Below are 13,676 nucleotides of genomic sequence, written 5' to 3' on the forward strand. Positions count from 1 at the left end.
TGTTCTGCACAGAGCCGAGTGTTGGAGCAGTAACCCCCACCACGACTTTAGCGAGGGGTGTGGAAGTGGCGCCCCCCACCATCTCCTATGGCAACTCATACTTACCTGGCAGGGGAGATACCCTGATCACGAAGGGGGTTCTCCCAGGGTGAGGCTCAGCCATTGCACTCCGGCTGTGCTGACCCCTGCGATTTCCCCAAATGCGGGAAACTCGACTGCATAATTTCTGGTAGTGGGGGACTGCGTTCGCGCTTTCCCCTGATCATCCCGGTTTAACGATAGAGCCCGGGGATTGTCTCCGGTATCAGCTGGTGGTTCTCCAGGCGTGGCCCTTGCCGCTGCCTCCTAAGGGGGCTGCTCTAGCGCCTTAAGGCGCGCCTCCGTTATGGTTAGGGAAAAGGGTGCCGCCCCAGGCTCTTTGCGGCCTCGTCAGGTGTTGCTCCTGCGTCAGAGACGATATATCTGCATAAGCCCCACCCCTGGGAGGTCTTAAATCTTAAACGTGTGGTCTCATCACTCACGCTTCTCTGGTTGGTTTTTTTTCCTTCTTGCTTTTCCAAAGCATGCAAAAACGCCATCACAGAGCGTCCTCGGCCAAGCCGCTGATGTTGCCGTTCTGCGCTGCCTCGCAGCCTGCCTTGGATGTAATGTATGTTCAGTGGTTGAATAAACGCAATCTAGCCTACTTCACGCATTGACTTCTAAGAAAAAGCGTTACGAATTGTTTTTTTTTTGTCTGTTTTCATAAGATTCATGCATTGCAAAGTCTTCTTCTCTTTCGGTGTTGTGCGAATGTCTTAGCTTTAGTTTGTCGCTGCAAGCTATATAGCGATGCCTTTTGGTGGGACGGTGTCCCTCGCAGGGCGGGCGTCAAGACTATACTTTCAGGGATCGTTTCTATAGCGCCCGACCGGAGAAACGTGCTCGGAAGTGGTCAGGCTCGGTAACCGTGATGAAGAGCTCACGTGCGTTCCCCTGAGCGCGAAGCGAGTATCAAGCGCCGTGGCTAACGGCTGCCTGTTGCTTTTGATGACTGTTCCTTTCTTCCCGAGGGCAGGTTAGGAGGGGGAACGCGCAAGCTGAGCGGTTACTTCTCGTAGCGACGCGTCGAGCTGTGCTTTCTGCGGATGCGGCCTTAATTGTGTTTGTTGGCCTCTTTCGAGGGCCTTCCTTCTGTGCCGACCGTACTAGCTTTCGAGGCAGGCCTACTCTTAACAGGATAGACGCCTCGCGAGGGGCTTAATGTGGCCTATGTTTCATGAGCCTTTCGTGGAAACGTTCTGCGTACCAACGTCAAATGGTAGCCAAGTCCTGTTGCCCGGCTCGTGCGTTAAGGTCGCCAAGGGGTAAATGCTCCTTCCCCGGCGCGAGGTCCCGCTGATGGGCGGTGCTACCGCGTGCAAATTTTTGTGCTGCAAAGCGCTCTGGGAATGCTGGATTTTACGAGCGCAGCTTAACACGGGAAGACTTTTCCCTGAAGGGCAACGATGAGGAATTTCCTGTGTGCAGGCACCTTGTCCACGCAGCTGTTCTGCACAGAGCCGAGTGTTGGAGCAGTAACCCCCACCACGACTTTAGCGAGGGGTGTGGAAGTGGCGCCCCCCCACCATCTCCAATGGCAACTCATACTTACCTGGCAGGGGAGATACCCTGATCACGAAGGGGGTTCTCCCAGGGTGAGGCTCAGCCATTGCACTCCGGCTGTGCTGACCCCTGCGATTTCCCCAAATGCGGGAAACTCGACTGCATAATTTCTGGTAGTGGGGGACTGCGTTCGCGCTTTCCCCTGATCATCCCGGTTTAACGATAGAGCCCGGGGATTGTCTCCGGTATCAGCTGGTGGTTCTCCAGGCGTGGCCCTTGCCGCTGCCTCCTAAGGGGGCTGCTCTAGCGCCTTAAGGCGCGCCTCCGTTATGGTTAGGGAAAAGGGTGCCGCCCCAGGCTCTTTGCGGCCTCGTCAGGTGTTGCTCCTGCGTCAGAGACGATATATCTGCATAAGCCCCACCCCTGGGAGGTCTTAAATCTTAAACGTGTGGTCTCATCACTCACGCTTCTCTGGTTGGTTTTTTTTCCTTCTTGCTTTTCCAAAGCATGCAAAAACGCCATCACAGAGCGTCCTCGGCCAAGCCGCTGATGTTGCCGTTCTGCGCTGCCTCGCAGCCTGCCTTGGATGTAATGTATGTTCAGTGGTTGAATAAACGCAATCTAGCCTACTTCACGCATTGACTTCTAAGAAAAAGCGTTACGAATTGTTTTTTTTTTGTCTGTTTTCATAAGATTCATGCATTGCAAAGTCTTCTTCTCTTTCGGTGTTGTGCGAATGTCTTAGCTTTAGTTTGTCGCTGCAAGCTATATAGCGATGCCTTTTGGTGGGACGGTGTCCCTCGCAGGGCGGGCGTCAAGACTATACTTTCAGGGATCGTTTCTATAGCGCCCGACCGGAGAAACGTGCTCGGAAGTGGTCAGGCTCGGTAACCGTGATGAAGAGCTCACGTGCGTTCCCCTGAGCGCGAAGCGAGTATCAAGCGCCGTGGCTAACGGCTGCCTGTTGCTTTTGATGACTGTTCCTTTCTTCCCGAGGGCAGGTTAGGAGGGGGAACGCGCAAGCTGAGCGGTTACTTCTCGTAGCGACGCGTCGAGCTGTGCTTTCTGCGGATGCGGCCTTAATTGTGTTTGTTGGCCTCTTTCGAGGGCCTTCCTTCTGTGCCGACCGTACTAGCTTTCGAGGCAGGCCTACTCTTAACAGGATAGACGCCTCGCGAGGGGCTTAATGTGGCCTATGTTTCATGAGCCTTTCGTGGAAACGTTCTGCGTACCAACGTCAAATGGTAGCCAAGTCCTGTTGCCCGGCTCGTGCGTTAAGGTCGCCAAGGGGTAAATGCTCCTTCCCCGGCGCGAGGTCCCGCTGATGGGCGGTGCTACCGCGTGCAAATTTTTGTGCTGCAAAGCGCTCTGGGAATGCTGGATTTTACGAGCGCAGCTTAACACGGGAAGACTTTTCCCTGAAGGGCAACGATGAGGAATTTCCTGTGTGCAGGCACCTTGTCCACGCAGCTGTTCTGCACAGAGCCGAGTGTTGGAGCAGTAACCCCCACCACGACTTTAGCGAGGGGTGTGGAAGTGGCGCCCCCCACCATCTCCTATGGCAACTCATACTTACCTGGCAGGGGAGATACCCTGATCACGAAGGGGGTTCTCCCAGGGTGAGGCTCAGCCATTGCACTCCGGCTGTGCTGACCCCTGCGATTTCTCCAAATGCGGGAAACTCGACTGCATAATTTCTGGTAGTGGGGGACTGCGTTCGCGCTTTCCCCTGATCATCCCGGTTTAACGATAGAGCCCGGGGATTGTCTCTGGTATCAGCTGGTGGTTCTCCAGGCGTGGCCCTTGCCGCTGCCTCCTAAGGGCACGCTCTAGCGCCTTAAGGCGCGCCTCCGTTATGGTTAGGGAAAAGGGTGCCGCCCCAGGCTCTTTGCGGCCTCGTCAGGTGTTGCTCCTGCGTCAGAGACAATATATCTGCATAAGCCCCACCCCTGGGAGGTCTTAAATCTTAAACGTGTGGTCTCATCACTCACGCTTCTCTGGTTGGTTTTTTTTCCTTCTTGCTTTTCCAAAGCATGCAAAAACGCCATCACAGAGCGTCCTCGGCCAAGCCGCTGATGTTGCCGTTCTGCGCTGCCTCGCAGCCTGCCTTGGATGTAATGTATGTTCAGTGGTTGAATAAACGCAATCTAGCCTACTTCACGCATTGACTTCTAAGAAAAAGCGTTACGAATTGGTTTTTTTTTTGTTTGTTTTCATAAGATTCATGCATTGCAAAGTCTTCTTCTCTTTCGGTGTTGTGCGAATGTCTTAGCTTTAGTTTGTCGCTGCAAGCTATATAGCGATGCCTTTTGGTGGGACGGTGTCCCTCGCAGGGCGGACGTCAAGACTATACTTTCAGGGATCGTTTCTATAGCGCCCGACCGGAGAAACGTGCTCGGAAGTGGTCAGGCTCGGTAACCGTGATGAAGAGCTCACGTGCGTTCCCCTGAGCGCGAAGCGAGTATCAAGCGCCGTGGCTAACGGCTGCCTGTTGCTTTTGATGACTGTTCCTTTCTTCCCGAGGGCAGGTTAGGAGGGGGAACGCGCAAGCTGAGCGGTTACTTCTCGTAGCGACGCGTCGAGCTGTGCTTTCTGCGGATGCGGCCTTAATTGTGTTTGTTGGCCTCTTTCGAGGGCCTTTCTTCTGTGCCGACCGTACTAGCTTTCGAGGCAGGCCTGCTCTTAACAGGATAGACGCCTCGCGAGGGGCTTAATGTGGCCTATGTTTCATGAGCCTTTCGTGGAAACGTTCTGCGTACCAACGTCAAATGGTAGCCAAGTCCTGTTGCCCGGCTCGTGCGTTAAGGTCGCCAAGGGGTAAATGCTCCTTCCCCGGCGCGAGGTCCCGCTGATGGGCGGTGCTACCGCGTGCAAATTTTTGTGCTGCAAAGCGCTCTGGGAATGCTGGATTTTACGAGCGCAGCTTAACACGGGAAGACTTTTCCCTGAAGGGCAACGATGAGGAATTTCCTGTGTGCAGGCACCTTGTCCACGCAGCTGTTCTGCACAGAGCCGAGTGTTGGAGCAGTAACCCCCACCACGACTTTAGCGAGGGGTGTGGAAGTGGCGCCCCCCCACCATCTCCTATGGCAACTCATACTTACCTGGCAGGGGAGATACCCTGATCACGAAGGGGGTTCTCCCAGGGTGAGGCTCAGCCATTGCACTCCGGCTGTGCTGACCCCTGCGATTTCCCCAAATGCGGGAAACTCGACTGCATAATTTCTGGTAGTGGGGGACTGCGTTCGCGCTTTCCCCTGATCATCCCGGTTTAACGATAGAGCCCGGGGATTGTCTCCGGTATCAGCTGGTGGTTCTCCAGGCGTGGCCCTTGCCGCTGCCTCCTAAGGGGGCTGCTCTAGCGCCTTAAGGCGCGCCTCCGTTATGGTTAGGGAAAAGGGTGCCGCCCCAGGCTCTTTGCGGCCTCGTCAGGTGTTGCTCCTGCGTCAGAGACGATATATCTGCATAAGCCCCACCCCTGGGAGGTCTTAAATCTTAAACGTGTGGTCTCATCACTCACGCTTCTCTGGTTGGTTTTTTTTCCTTCTTGCTTTTCCAAAGCATGCAAAAACGCCATCACAGAGCGTCCTCGGCCAAGCCGCTGATGTTGCCGTTCTGCGCTGCCTCGCAGCCTGCCTTGGATGTAATGTATGTTCAGTGGTTGAATAAACGCAATCTAGCCTACTTCACGCATTGACTTCTAAGAAAAAGCGTTACGAATTGGTTTTTTTTTTGTCTGTTTTCATAAGATTCATGCATTGCAAAGTCTTCTTCTCTTTCGGTGTTGTGCGAATGTCTTAGCTTTAGTTTGTCGCTGCAAGCTATATAGCGATGCCTTTTGGTGGGATGGTGTCCCTCGCAGGGCGGACGTCAAGACTATACTTTCAGGGATCGTTTCTATAGCGCCCGACCGGAGAAACGTGCTCGGAAGTGGTCAGGCTCGGTAACCGTGATGAAGAGCTCACGTGCGTTCCCCTGAGCGCGAAGCGGGTATCAAGCGCCGTGGCTAACGGCTGCCTGTTGCTTTTGATGACTGTTCCTTTCTTCCCGAGGGCAGGTTAGGAGGGGGAACGCGCAAGCTGAGCGGTTACTTCTCGTAGCGACGCGTCGAGCTGTGCTTTCTGCGGATGCGGCCTTAATTGTGTTTGTTGGCCTCTTTCGAGGGCCTTCCTTCTATGCCGACCGTACTAGCTTTCGAGGCAGGCCTACTCTTAACAGGATAGACGCCTCGCGAGGGGCTTAATGTGGCCTATGTTTCATGAGCCTTTCGTGGAAACGTTCTGCGTACCAACATCAAATGGTAGCCAAGTCCTGTTGCCCGGCTCGTGCGTTAAGGTCGCCAAGGGGTAAATGCTCCTTCCCCGGCGCGAGGTCCCGCTGATGGGCGGTGCTACCGCGTGCAAATTTTTGTGCTGCAAAGCGCTCTGGGAATGCTGGATTTTACGAGCGCAGCTTAACACGGGAAGACTTTTCCCTGAAGGGCAACGATGAGGAATTTCCTGTGTGCAGGCACCTTGTCCACGCAGCTGTTCTGCACAGAGCCGAGTGTTGGAGCAGTAACCCCCACCACGACTTTAGCGAGGGGTGTGGAAGTGGCGCCCCCCACCATCTCCTATGGCAACTCATACTTACCTGGCAGGGGAGATACCCTGATCACGAAGGGGGTTCTCCCAGGGTGAGGCTCAGCCATTGCACTCCGGCTGTGCTGACCCCTGCGATTTCCCCAAATGCGGGAAACTCGACTGCATAATTTCTGGTAGTGGGGGACTGCGTTCGCGCTTTCCCCTGATCATCCCGGTTTAACGATAGAGCCCGGGGATTGTCTCCGGTATCAGCTGGTGGTTCTCCAGGCGTGGCCCTTGCCGCTGCCTCCTAAGGGGGCTGCTCTAGCGCCTTAAGGCGCGCCTCCGTTATGGTTAGGGAAAAGGGTGCCGCCCCAGGCTCTTTGCGGCCTCGTCAGGTGTTGCTCCTGCGTCAGAGACGATATATCTGCATAAGCCCCACCCCTGGGAGGTCTTAAATCTTAAACGTGTGGTCTCATCACTCACGCTTCTCTGGTTGGTTTTTTTTCCTTCTTGCTTTTCCAAAGCATGCAAAAACGCCATCACAGAGCGTCCTCGGCCAAGCCGCTGATGTTGCCGTTCTGCGCTGCCTCGCAGCCTGCCTTGGATGTAATGTATGTTCAGTGGTTGAATAAACGCAATCTAGCCTACTTCACGCATTGACTTCTAAGAAAAAGCGTTACGAATTGGTTTTTTTTTTGTCTGTTTTCATAAGATTCATGCATTGCAAAGTCTTCTTCTCTTTCGGTGTTGTGCGAATGTCTTAGCTTTAGTTTGTCGCTGCAAGCTATATAGCGATGCCTTTTGGTGGGACGGTGTCCCTCGCAGGGCGGACGTCAAGACTATACTTTCAGGGATCGTTTCTATAGCGCCCGACCGGAGAAACGTGCTCGGAAGTGGTCAGGCTCGGTAACCGTGATGAAGAGCTCACGTGCGTTCCCCTGAGCGCGAAGCGAGTATCAAGCGCCGTGGCTAACGGCTGCCTGTTGCTTTTGATGACTGTTCCTTTCTTCCCGCGGGCAGGTTAGGAGGGGGAACGCGCAAGCTGAGCGGTTACTTCTCGTAGCGACGCGTCGAGCTGTGCTTTCTGCGGATGCGGCCTTAGTTGTGTTTGTTGGCCTCTTTCGAGGGCCTTCCTTCTGTGCCGACCGTACTAGCTTTCGAGGCAGGCCTACTCTTAACAGGATAGACGCCTCGCGAGGGGCTTAATGTGGCCTATGTTTCATGAGCCTTTCGTGGAAACGTTCTGCGTACCAACGTCAAATGGTAGCCAAGTCCTGTTGCCCGGCTCGTGCGTTAAGGTCGCCAAGGGGTAAATGCTCCTTCCCCGGCGCGAGGTCCCGCTGATGGGCGGTGCTACCGCGTGCAAATTTTTGTGCTGCAAAGCGCTCTGGGAATGCTGGATTTTACGAGCGCAGCTTAACACGGGAAGACTTTTCCCTGAAGGGCAACGATGAGGAATTTCCTGTGTGCAGGCACCTTGTCCACGCAGCTGTTCTGCACAGAGCCGAGTGTTGGAGCAGTAACCCCCACCACGACTTTAGCGAGGGGTGTGGAAGTGGCGCCCCCCCACCATCTCCTATGGCAACTCATACTTACCTGGCAGGGGAGATACCCTGATCACGAAGGGGGTTCTCCCAGGGTGAGGCTCAGCCATTGCACTCCGGCTGTGCTGACCCCTGCGATTTCCCCAAATGCGGGAAACTCGACTGCATAATTTCTGGTAGTGGGGGACTGCGTTCGCGCTTTCCCCTGATCATCCCGGTTTAACGATAGAGCCCGGGGATTGTCTCCGGTATCAGCTGGTGGTTCTCCAGGCGTGGCCCTTGCCGCTGCCTCCTAAGGGGGCTGCTCTAGCGCCTTAAGGCGCGCCTCCGTTATGGTTAGGGAAAAGGGTGCCGCCCCAGGCTCTTTGCGGCCTCGTCAGGTGTTGCTCCTGCGTCAGAGACGATATATCTGCATAAGCCCCACCCCTGGGAGGTCTTAAATCTTAAACGTGTGGTCTCATCACTCACGCTTCTCTGGTTGGTTTTTTTTCCTTCTTGCTTTTCCAAAGCATGCAAAAACGCCATCACAGAGCGTCCTCGGCCAAGCCGCTGATGTTGCCGTTCTGCGCTGCCTCGCAGCCTGCCTTGGATGTAATGTATGTTCAGTGGTTGAATAAACGCAATCTAGCCTACTTCACGCATTGACTTCTAAGAAAAAGCGTTACGAATTGGTTTTTTTTTTGTCTGTTTTCATAAGATTCATGCATTGCAAAGTCTTCTTCTCTTTCGGTGTTGTGCGAATGTCTTAGCTTTAGTTTGTCGCTGCAAGCTATATAGCGATGCCTTTTGGTGGGACGGTGTCCCTCGCAGGGCGGACGTCAAGACTATACTTTCAGGGATCGTTTCTATAGCGCCCGACCGGAGAAACGTGCTCGGAAGTGGTCAGGCTCGGTAACCGTGATGAAGAGCTCACGTGCGTTCCCCTGAGCGCGAAGCGAGTATCAAGCGCCGTGGCTAACGGCTGCCTGTTGCTTTTGATGACTGTTCCTTTCTTCCCGAGGGCAGGTTAGGAGGGGGAACGCGCATGCTGAGCGGTTACTTCTCGTAGCGACGCGTCGAGCTGTGCTTTCTGCGGATGCGGCCTTAATTGTGTTTGTTGGCCTCTTTCGAGGGCCTTCCTTCTGTGCCGACCGTACTAGCTTTCGAGGCAGGCCTACTCTTAACAGGATAGACGCCTCGCGAGGGGCTTAATGTGGCCTATGTTTCATGAGCCTTTCGTGGAAACGTTCTGCGTACCAACGTCAAATGGTAGCCAAGTCCTGTTGCCCGGCTCGTGCGTTAAGGTCGCCAAGGGGTAAATGCTCCTTCCCCGGCGCGAGGTCCCGCTGATGGGCGGTGCTACCGCGTGCAAATTTTTGTGCTGCAAAGCGCTCTGGGAATGCTGGATTTTACGAGCGCAGCTTAACACGGGAAGACTTTTCCCTGAAGGGCAACGATGAGGAATTTCCTGTGTGCAGGCACCTTGTCCACGCAGCTGTTCTGCACAGAGCCGAGTGTTGGAGCAGTAACCCCCACCACGACTTTAGCGAGGGGTGTGGAAGTGGCGCCCCCCACCATCTCCTATGGCAACTCATACTTACCTGGCAGGGGAGATACCCTGATCACGAAGGGGGTTCTCCCAGGGTGAGGCTCAGCCATTGCACTCCGGCTGTGCTGACCCCTGCGATTTCCCCAAATGCGGGAAACTCGACTGCATAATTTCTGGTAGTGGGGGACTGCGTTCGCGCTTTCCCCTGATCATCCCGGTTTAACGATAGAGCCCGGGGATTGTCTCCGGTATCAGCTGGTGGTTCTCCAGGCGTGGCCCTTGCCGCTGCCTCCTAAGGGGGCTGCTCTAGCGCCTTAAGGCGCGCCTCCGTTATGGTTAGGGAAAAGGGTGCCGCCCCAGGCTCTTTGCGGCCTCGTCAGGTGTTGCTCCTGCGTCAGAGACGATATATCTGCATAAGCCCCACCCCTGGGAGGTCTTAAATCTTAAACGTGTGGTCTCATCACTCACGCTTCTCTGGTTGGTTTTTTTTCCTTCTTGCTTTTCCAAAGCATGCAAAAACGCCATCACAGAGCGTCCTCGGCCAAGCCGCTGATGTTGCCGTTCTGCGCTGCCTCGCAGCCTGCCTTGGATGTAATGTATGTTCAGTGGTTGAATAAACGCAATCTAGCCTACTTCACGCATTGACTTCTAAGAAAAAGCGTTACGAATTGTTTTTTTTTTGTCTGTTTTCATAAGATTCATGCATTGCAAAGTCTTCTTCTCTTTCGGTGTTGTGCGAATGTCTTAGCTTTAGTTTGTCGCTGCAAGCTATATAGCGATGCCTTTTGGTGGGACGGTGTCCCTCGCAGGGCGGGCGTCAAGACTATACTTTCAGGGATCGTTTCTATAGCGCCCGACCGGAGAAACGTGCTCGGAAGTGGTCAGGCTCGGTAACCGTGATGAAGAGCTCACGTGCGTTCCCCTGAGCGCGAAGCGAGTATCAAGCGCCGTGGCTAACGGCTGCCTGTTGCTTTTGATGACTGTTCCTTTCTTCCCGAGGGCAGGTTAGGAGGGGGAACGCGCAAGCTGAGCGGTTACTTCTCGTAGCGACGCGTCGAGCTGTGCTTTCTGCGGATGCGGCCTTAATTGTGTTTGTTGGCCTCTTTCGAGGGCCTTCCTTCTGTGCCGACCGTACTAGCTTTCGAGGCAGGCCTACTCTTAACAGGATAGACGCCTCGCGAGGGGCTTAATGTGGCCTATGTTTCATGAGCCTTTCGTGGAAACGTTCTGCGTACCAACGTCAAATGGTAGCCAAGTCCTGTTGCCCGGCTCGTGCGTTAAGGTCGCCAAGGGGTAAATGCTCCTTCCCCGGCGCGAGGTCCCGCTGATGGGCGGTGCTACCGCGTGCAAATTTTTGTGCTGCAAAGCGCTCTGGGAATGCTGGATTTTACGAGCGCAGCTTAACACGGGAAGACTTTTCCCTGAAGGGCAACGATGAGGAATTTCCTGTGTGCAGGCACCTTGTCCACGCAGCTGTTCTGCACAGAGCCGAGTGTTGGAGCAGTAACCCCCACCACGACTTTAGCGAGGGGTGTGGAAGTGGCGCCCCCCCACCATCTCCAATGGCAACTCATACTTACCTGGCAGGGGAGATACCCTGATCACGAAGGGGGTTCTCCCAGGGTGAGGCTCAGCCATTGCACTCCGGCTGTGCTGACCCCTGCGATTTCCCCAAATGCGGGAAACTCGACTGCATAATTTCTGGTAGTGGGGGACTGCGTTCGCGCTTTCCCCTGATCATCCCGGTTTAACGATAGAGCCCGGGGATTGTCTCCGGTATCAGCTGGTGGTTCTCCAGGCGTGGCCCTTGCCGCTGCCTCCTAAGGGGGCTGCTCTAGCGCCTTAAGGCGCGCCTCCGTTATGGTTAGGGAAAAGGGTGCCGCCCCAGGCTCTTTGCGGCCTCGTCAGGTGTTGCTCCTGCGTCAGAGACGATATATCTGCATAAGCCCCACCCCTGGGAGGTCTTAAATCTTAAACGTGTGGTCTCATCACTCACGCTTCTCTGGTTGGTTTTTTTTCCTTCTTGCTTTTCCAAAGCATGCAAAAACGCCATCACAGAGCGTCCTCGGCCAAGCCGCTGATGTTGCCGTTCTGCGCTGCCTCGCAGCCTGCCTTGGATGTAATGTATGTTCAGTGGTTGAATAAACGCAATCTAGCCTACTTCACGCATTGACTTCTAAGAAAAAGCGTTACGAATTGTTTTTTTTTTGTCTGTTTTCATAAGATTCATGCATTGCAAAGTCTTCTTCTCTTTCGGTGTTGTGCGAATGTCTTAGCTTTAGTTTGTCGCTGCAAGCTATATAGCGATGCCTTTTGGTGGGACGGTGTCCCTCGCAGGGCGGGCGTCAAGACTATACTTTCAGGGATCGTTTCTATAGCGCCCGACCGGAGAAACGTGCTCGGAAGTGGTCAGGCTCGGTAACCGTGATGAAGAGCTCACGTGCGTTCCCCTGAGCGCGAAGCGAGTATCAAGCGCCGTGGCTAACGGCTGCCTGTTGCTTTTGATGACTGTTCCTTTCTTCCCGAGGGCAGGTTAGGAGGGGGAACGCGCAAGCTGAGCGGTTACTTCTCGTAGCGACGCGTCGAGCTGTGCTTTCTGCGGATGCGGCCTTAATTGTGTTTGTTGGCCTCTTTCGAGGGCCTTCCTTCTGTGCCGACCGTACTAGCTTTCGAGGCAGGCCTACTCTTAACAGGATAGACGCCTCGCGAGGGGCTTAATGTGGCCTATGTTTCATGAGCCTTTCGTGGAAACGTTCTGCGTACCAACGTCAAATGGTAGCCAAGTCCTGTTGCCCGGCTCGTGCGTTAAGGTCGCCAAGGGGTAAATGCTCCTTCCCCGGCGCGAGGTCCCGCTGATGGGCGGTGCTACCGCGTGCAAATTTTTGTGCTGCAAAGCGCTCTGGGAATGCTGGATTTTACGAGCGCAGCTTAACACGGGAAGACTTTTCCCTGAAGGGCAACGATGAGGAATTTCCTGTGTGCAGGCACCTTGTCCACGCAGCTGTTCTGCACAGAGCCGAGTGTTGGAGCAGTAACCCCCACCACGACTTTAGCGAGGGGTGTGGAAGTGGCGCCCCCCACCATCTCCTATGGCAACTCATACTTACCTGGCAGGGGAGATACCCTGATCACGAAGGGGGTTCTCCCAGGGTGAGGCTCAGCCATTGCACTCCGGCTGTGCTGACCCCTGCGATTTCTCCAAATGCGGGAAACTCGACTGCATAATTTCTGGTAGTGGGGGACTGCGTTCGCGCTTTCCCCTGATCATCCCGGTTTAACGATAGAGCCCGGGGATTGTCTCTGGTATCAGCTGGTGGTTCTCCAGGCGTGGCCCTTGCCGCTGCCTCCTAAGGGGGCTGCTCTAGCGCCTTAAGGCGCGCCTCCGTTATGGTTAGGGAAAAGGGTGCCGCCCCAGGCTCTTTGCGGCCTCGTCAGGTGTTGCTCCTGCGTCAGAGACAATATATCTGCATAAGCCCCACCCCTGGGAGGTCTTAAATCTTAAACGTGTGGTCTCATCACTCACGCTTCTCTGGTTGGTTTTTTTTCCTTCTTGCTTTTCCAAAGCATGCAAAAACGCCATCACAGAGCGTCCTCGGCCAAGCCGCTGATGTTGCCGTTCTGCGCTGCCTCGCAGCCTGCCTTGGATGTAATGTATGTTCAGTGGTTGAATAAACGCAATCTAGCCTACTTCACGCATTGACTTCTAAGAAAAAGCGTTACGAATTGGTTTTTTTTTTGTTTGTTTTCATAAGATTCATGCATTGCAAAGTCTTCTTCTCTTTCGGTGTTGTGCGAATGTCTTAGCTTTAGTTTGTCGCTGCAAGCTATATAGCGATGCCTTTTGGTGGGACGGTGTCCCTCGCAGGGCGGACGTCAAGACTATACTTTCAGGGATCGTTTCTATAGCGCCCGACCGGAGAAACGTGCTCGGAAGTGGTCAGGCTCGGTAACCGTGATGAAGAGCTCACATGCGTTCCCCTGAGCGCGAAGCGAGTATCAAGCGCCGTGGCTAACGGCTGCCTGTTGCTTTTGATGACTGTTCCTTTCTTCCCGAGGGCAGGTTAGGAGGGGGAACGCGCAAGCTGAGCGGTTACTTCTCGTAGCGACGCGTCGAGCTGTGCTTTCTGCGGATGCGGCCTTAATTGTGTTTGTTGGCCTCTTTCGAGGGCCTTTCTTCTGTGCCGACCGTACTAGCTTTCGAGGCAGGCCTGCTCTTAACAGGATAGACGCCTCGCGAGGGGCTTAATGTGGCCTATGTTTCATGAGCCTTTCGTGGAAACGTTCTGCGTACCAACGTCAAATGGTAGCCAAGTCCTGTTGCCCGGCTCGTGCGTTAAGGTCGCCAAGGGGTAAATGCTCCTTCCCCGGCGCGAGGTCCCGCTGATGGGCGGTGCTACCGCGTGCAAATTTTTGTGCTGCAAAGCGCTCTGGGAATGCTGGATTTTACGAGCGCAG

At 54.5% G+C, this 13,676-nt stretch overlaps 18 non-coding genes across 18 annotated transcripts; all 18 read left to right on the forward strand.

Moving 5' to 3' along the window:
* Positions 1-97: 97 nt before the first annotated feature.
* On the forward strand, positions 98-261 carry LOC128480765 (U1 spliceosomal RNA). The gene has a single exon (XR_008350552.1). It is a non-coding gene; the product is annotated as a U1 spliceosomal RNA (small nuclear RNA).
* Positions 262-872: 611 nt separating this feature from the next.
* On the forward strand, positions 873-1,088 carry LOC128481166 (small nucleolar RNA U3). The gene has a single exon (XR_008350923.1). It is a non-coding gene; the product is annotated as a small nucleolar RNA U3 (small nucleolar RNA).
* Positions 1,089-1,625: 537 nt separating this feature from the next.
* LOC128480766 (U1 spliceosomal RNA) lies at positions 1,626-1,789 on the forward strand. The gene has a single exon (XR_008350553.1). It is a non-coding gene; the product is annotated as a U1 spliceosomal RNA (small nuclear RNA).
* Positions 1,790-2,400: 611 nt separating this feature from the next.
* LOC128481167 (small nucleolar RNA U3) lies at positions 2,401-2,616 on the forward strand. The gene has a single exon (XR_008350924.1). It is a non-coding gene; the product is annotated as a small nucleolar RNA U3 (small nucleolar RNA).
* A 536-nt stretch (positions 2,617-3,152) lies between these two features.
* LOC128480995 (U1 spliceosomal RNA) lies at positions 3,153-3,316 on the forward strand. The gene has a single exon (XR_008350773.1). It is a non-coding gene; the product is annotated as a U1 spliceosomal RNA (small nuclear RNA).
* A 611-nt stretch (positions 3,317-3,927) lies between these two features.
* LOC128481168 (small nucleolar RNA U3) lies at positions 3,928-4,143 on the forward strand. The gene has a single exon (XR_008350925.1). It is a non-coding gene; the product is annotated as a small nucleolar RNA U3 (small nucleolar RNA).
* A 537-nt stretch (positions 4,144-4,680) lies between these two features.
* Positions 4,681-4,844, forward strand: LOC128480767 (U1 spliceosomal RNA). Its single transcript, XR_008350554.1, has one exon. It is a non-coding gene; the product is annotated as a U1 spliceosomal RNA (small nuclear RNA).
* A 612-nt stretch (positions 4,845-5,456) lies between these two features.
* On the forward strand, positions 5,457-5,672 carry LOC128475498 (small nucleolar RNA U3). Its single transcript, XR_008346556.1, has one exon. It is a non-coding gene; the product is annotated as a small nucleolar RNA U3 (small nucleolar RNA).
* Positions 5,673-6,208: 536 nt separating this feature from the next.
* LOC128480768 (U1 spliceosomal RNA) lies at positions 6,209-6,372 on the forward strand. The gene has a single exon (XR_008350555.1). It is a non-coding gene; the product is annotated as a U1 spliceosomal RNA (small nuclear RNA).
* Positions 6,373-6,984: 612 nt separating this feature from the next.
* Positions 6,985-7,200, forward strand: LOC128475475 (small nucleolar RNA U3). Its single transcript, XR_008346534.1, has one exon. It is a non-coding gene; the product is annotated as a small nucleolar RNA U3 (small nucleolar RNA).
* A 537-nt stretch (positions 7,201-7,737) lies between these two features.
* LOC128480770 (U1 spliceosomal RNA) lies at positions 7,738-7,901 on the forward strand. The gene has a single exon (XR_008350557.1). It is a non-coding gene; the product is annotated as a U1 spliceosomal RNA (small nuclear RNA).
* Positions 7,902-8,513: 612 nt separating this feature from the next.
* Positions 8,514-8,729, forward strand: LOC128481156 (small nucleolar RNA U3). Its single transcript, XR_008350914.1, has one exon. It is a non-coding gene; the product is annotated as a small nucleolar RNA U3 (small nucleolar RNA).
* A 536-nt stretch (positions 8,730-9,265) lies between these two features.
* LOC128480771 (U1 spliceosomal RNA) lies at positions 9,266-9,429 on the forward strand. The gene has a single exon (XR_008350558.1). It is a non-coding gene; the product is annotated as a U1 spliceosomal RNA (small nuclear RNA).
* Positions 9,430-10,040: 611 nt separating this feature from the next.
* Positions 10,041-10,256, forward strand: LOC128481169 (small nucleolar RNA U3). The gene has a single exon (XR_008350926.1). It is a non-coding gene; the product is annotated as a small nucleolar RNA U3 (small nucleolar RNA).
* Positions 10,257-10,793: 537 nt separating this feature from the next.
* On the forward strand, positions 10,794-10,957 carry LOC128480773 (U1 spliceosomal RNA). Its single transcript, XR_008350559.1, has one exon. It is a non-coding gene; the product is annotated as a U1 spliceosomal RNA (small nuclear RNA).
* Positions 10,958-11,568: 611 nt separating this feature from the next.
* Positions 11,569-11,784, forward strand: LOC128481170 (small nucleolar RNA U3). Its single transcript, XR_008350927.1, has one exon. It is a non-coding gene; the product is annotated as a small nucleolar RNA U3 (small nucleolar RNA).
* A 536-nt stretch (positions 11,785-12,320) lies between these two features.
* On the forward strand, positions 12,321-12,484 carry LOC128480997 (U1 spliceosomal RNA). The gene has a single exon (XR_008350774.1). It is a non-coding gene; the product is annotated as a U1 spliceosomal RNA (small nuclear RNA).
* Positions 12,485-13,096: 612 nt separating this feature from the next.
* On the forward strand, positions 13,097-13,312 carry LOC128475647 (small nucleolar RNA U3). The gene has a single exon (XR_008346698.1). It is a non-coding gene; the product is annotated as a small nucleolar RNA U3 (small nucleolar RNA).
* Positions 13,313-13,676: the final 364 nt, after the last annotated feature.

The sequence above is a fragment of the Spea bombifrons genome, chromosome 2 (genome assembly GCF_027358695.1).
Source record: "Spea bombifrons isolate aSpeBom1 chromosome 2, aSpeBom1.2.pri, whole genome shotgun sequence".
Lineage (NCBI taxonomy): Eukaryota > Metazoa > Chordata > Amphibia > Anura > Pelobatidae > Spea > Spea bombifrons.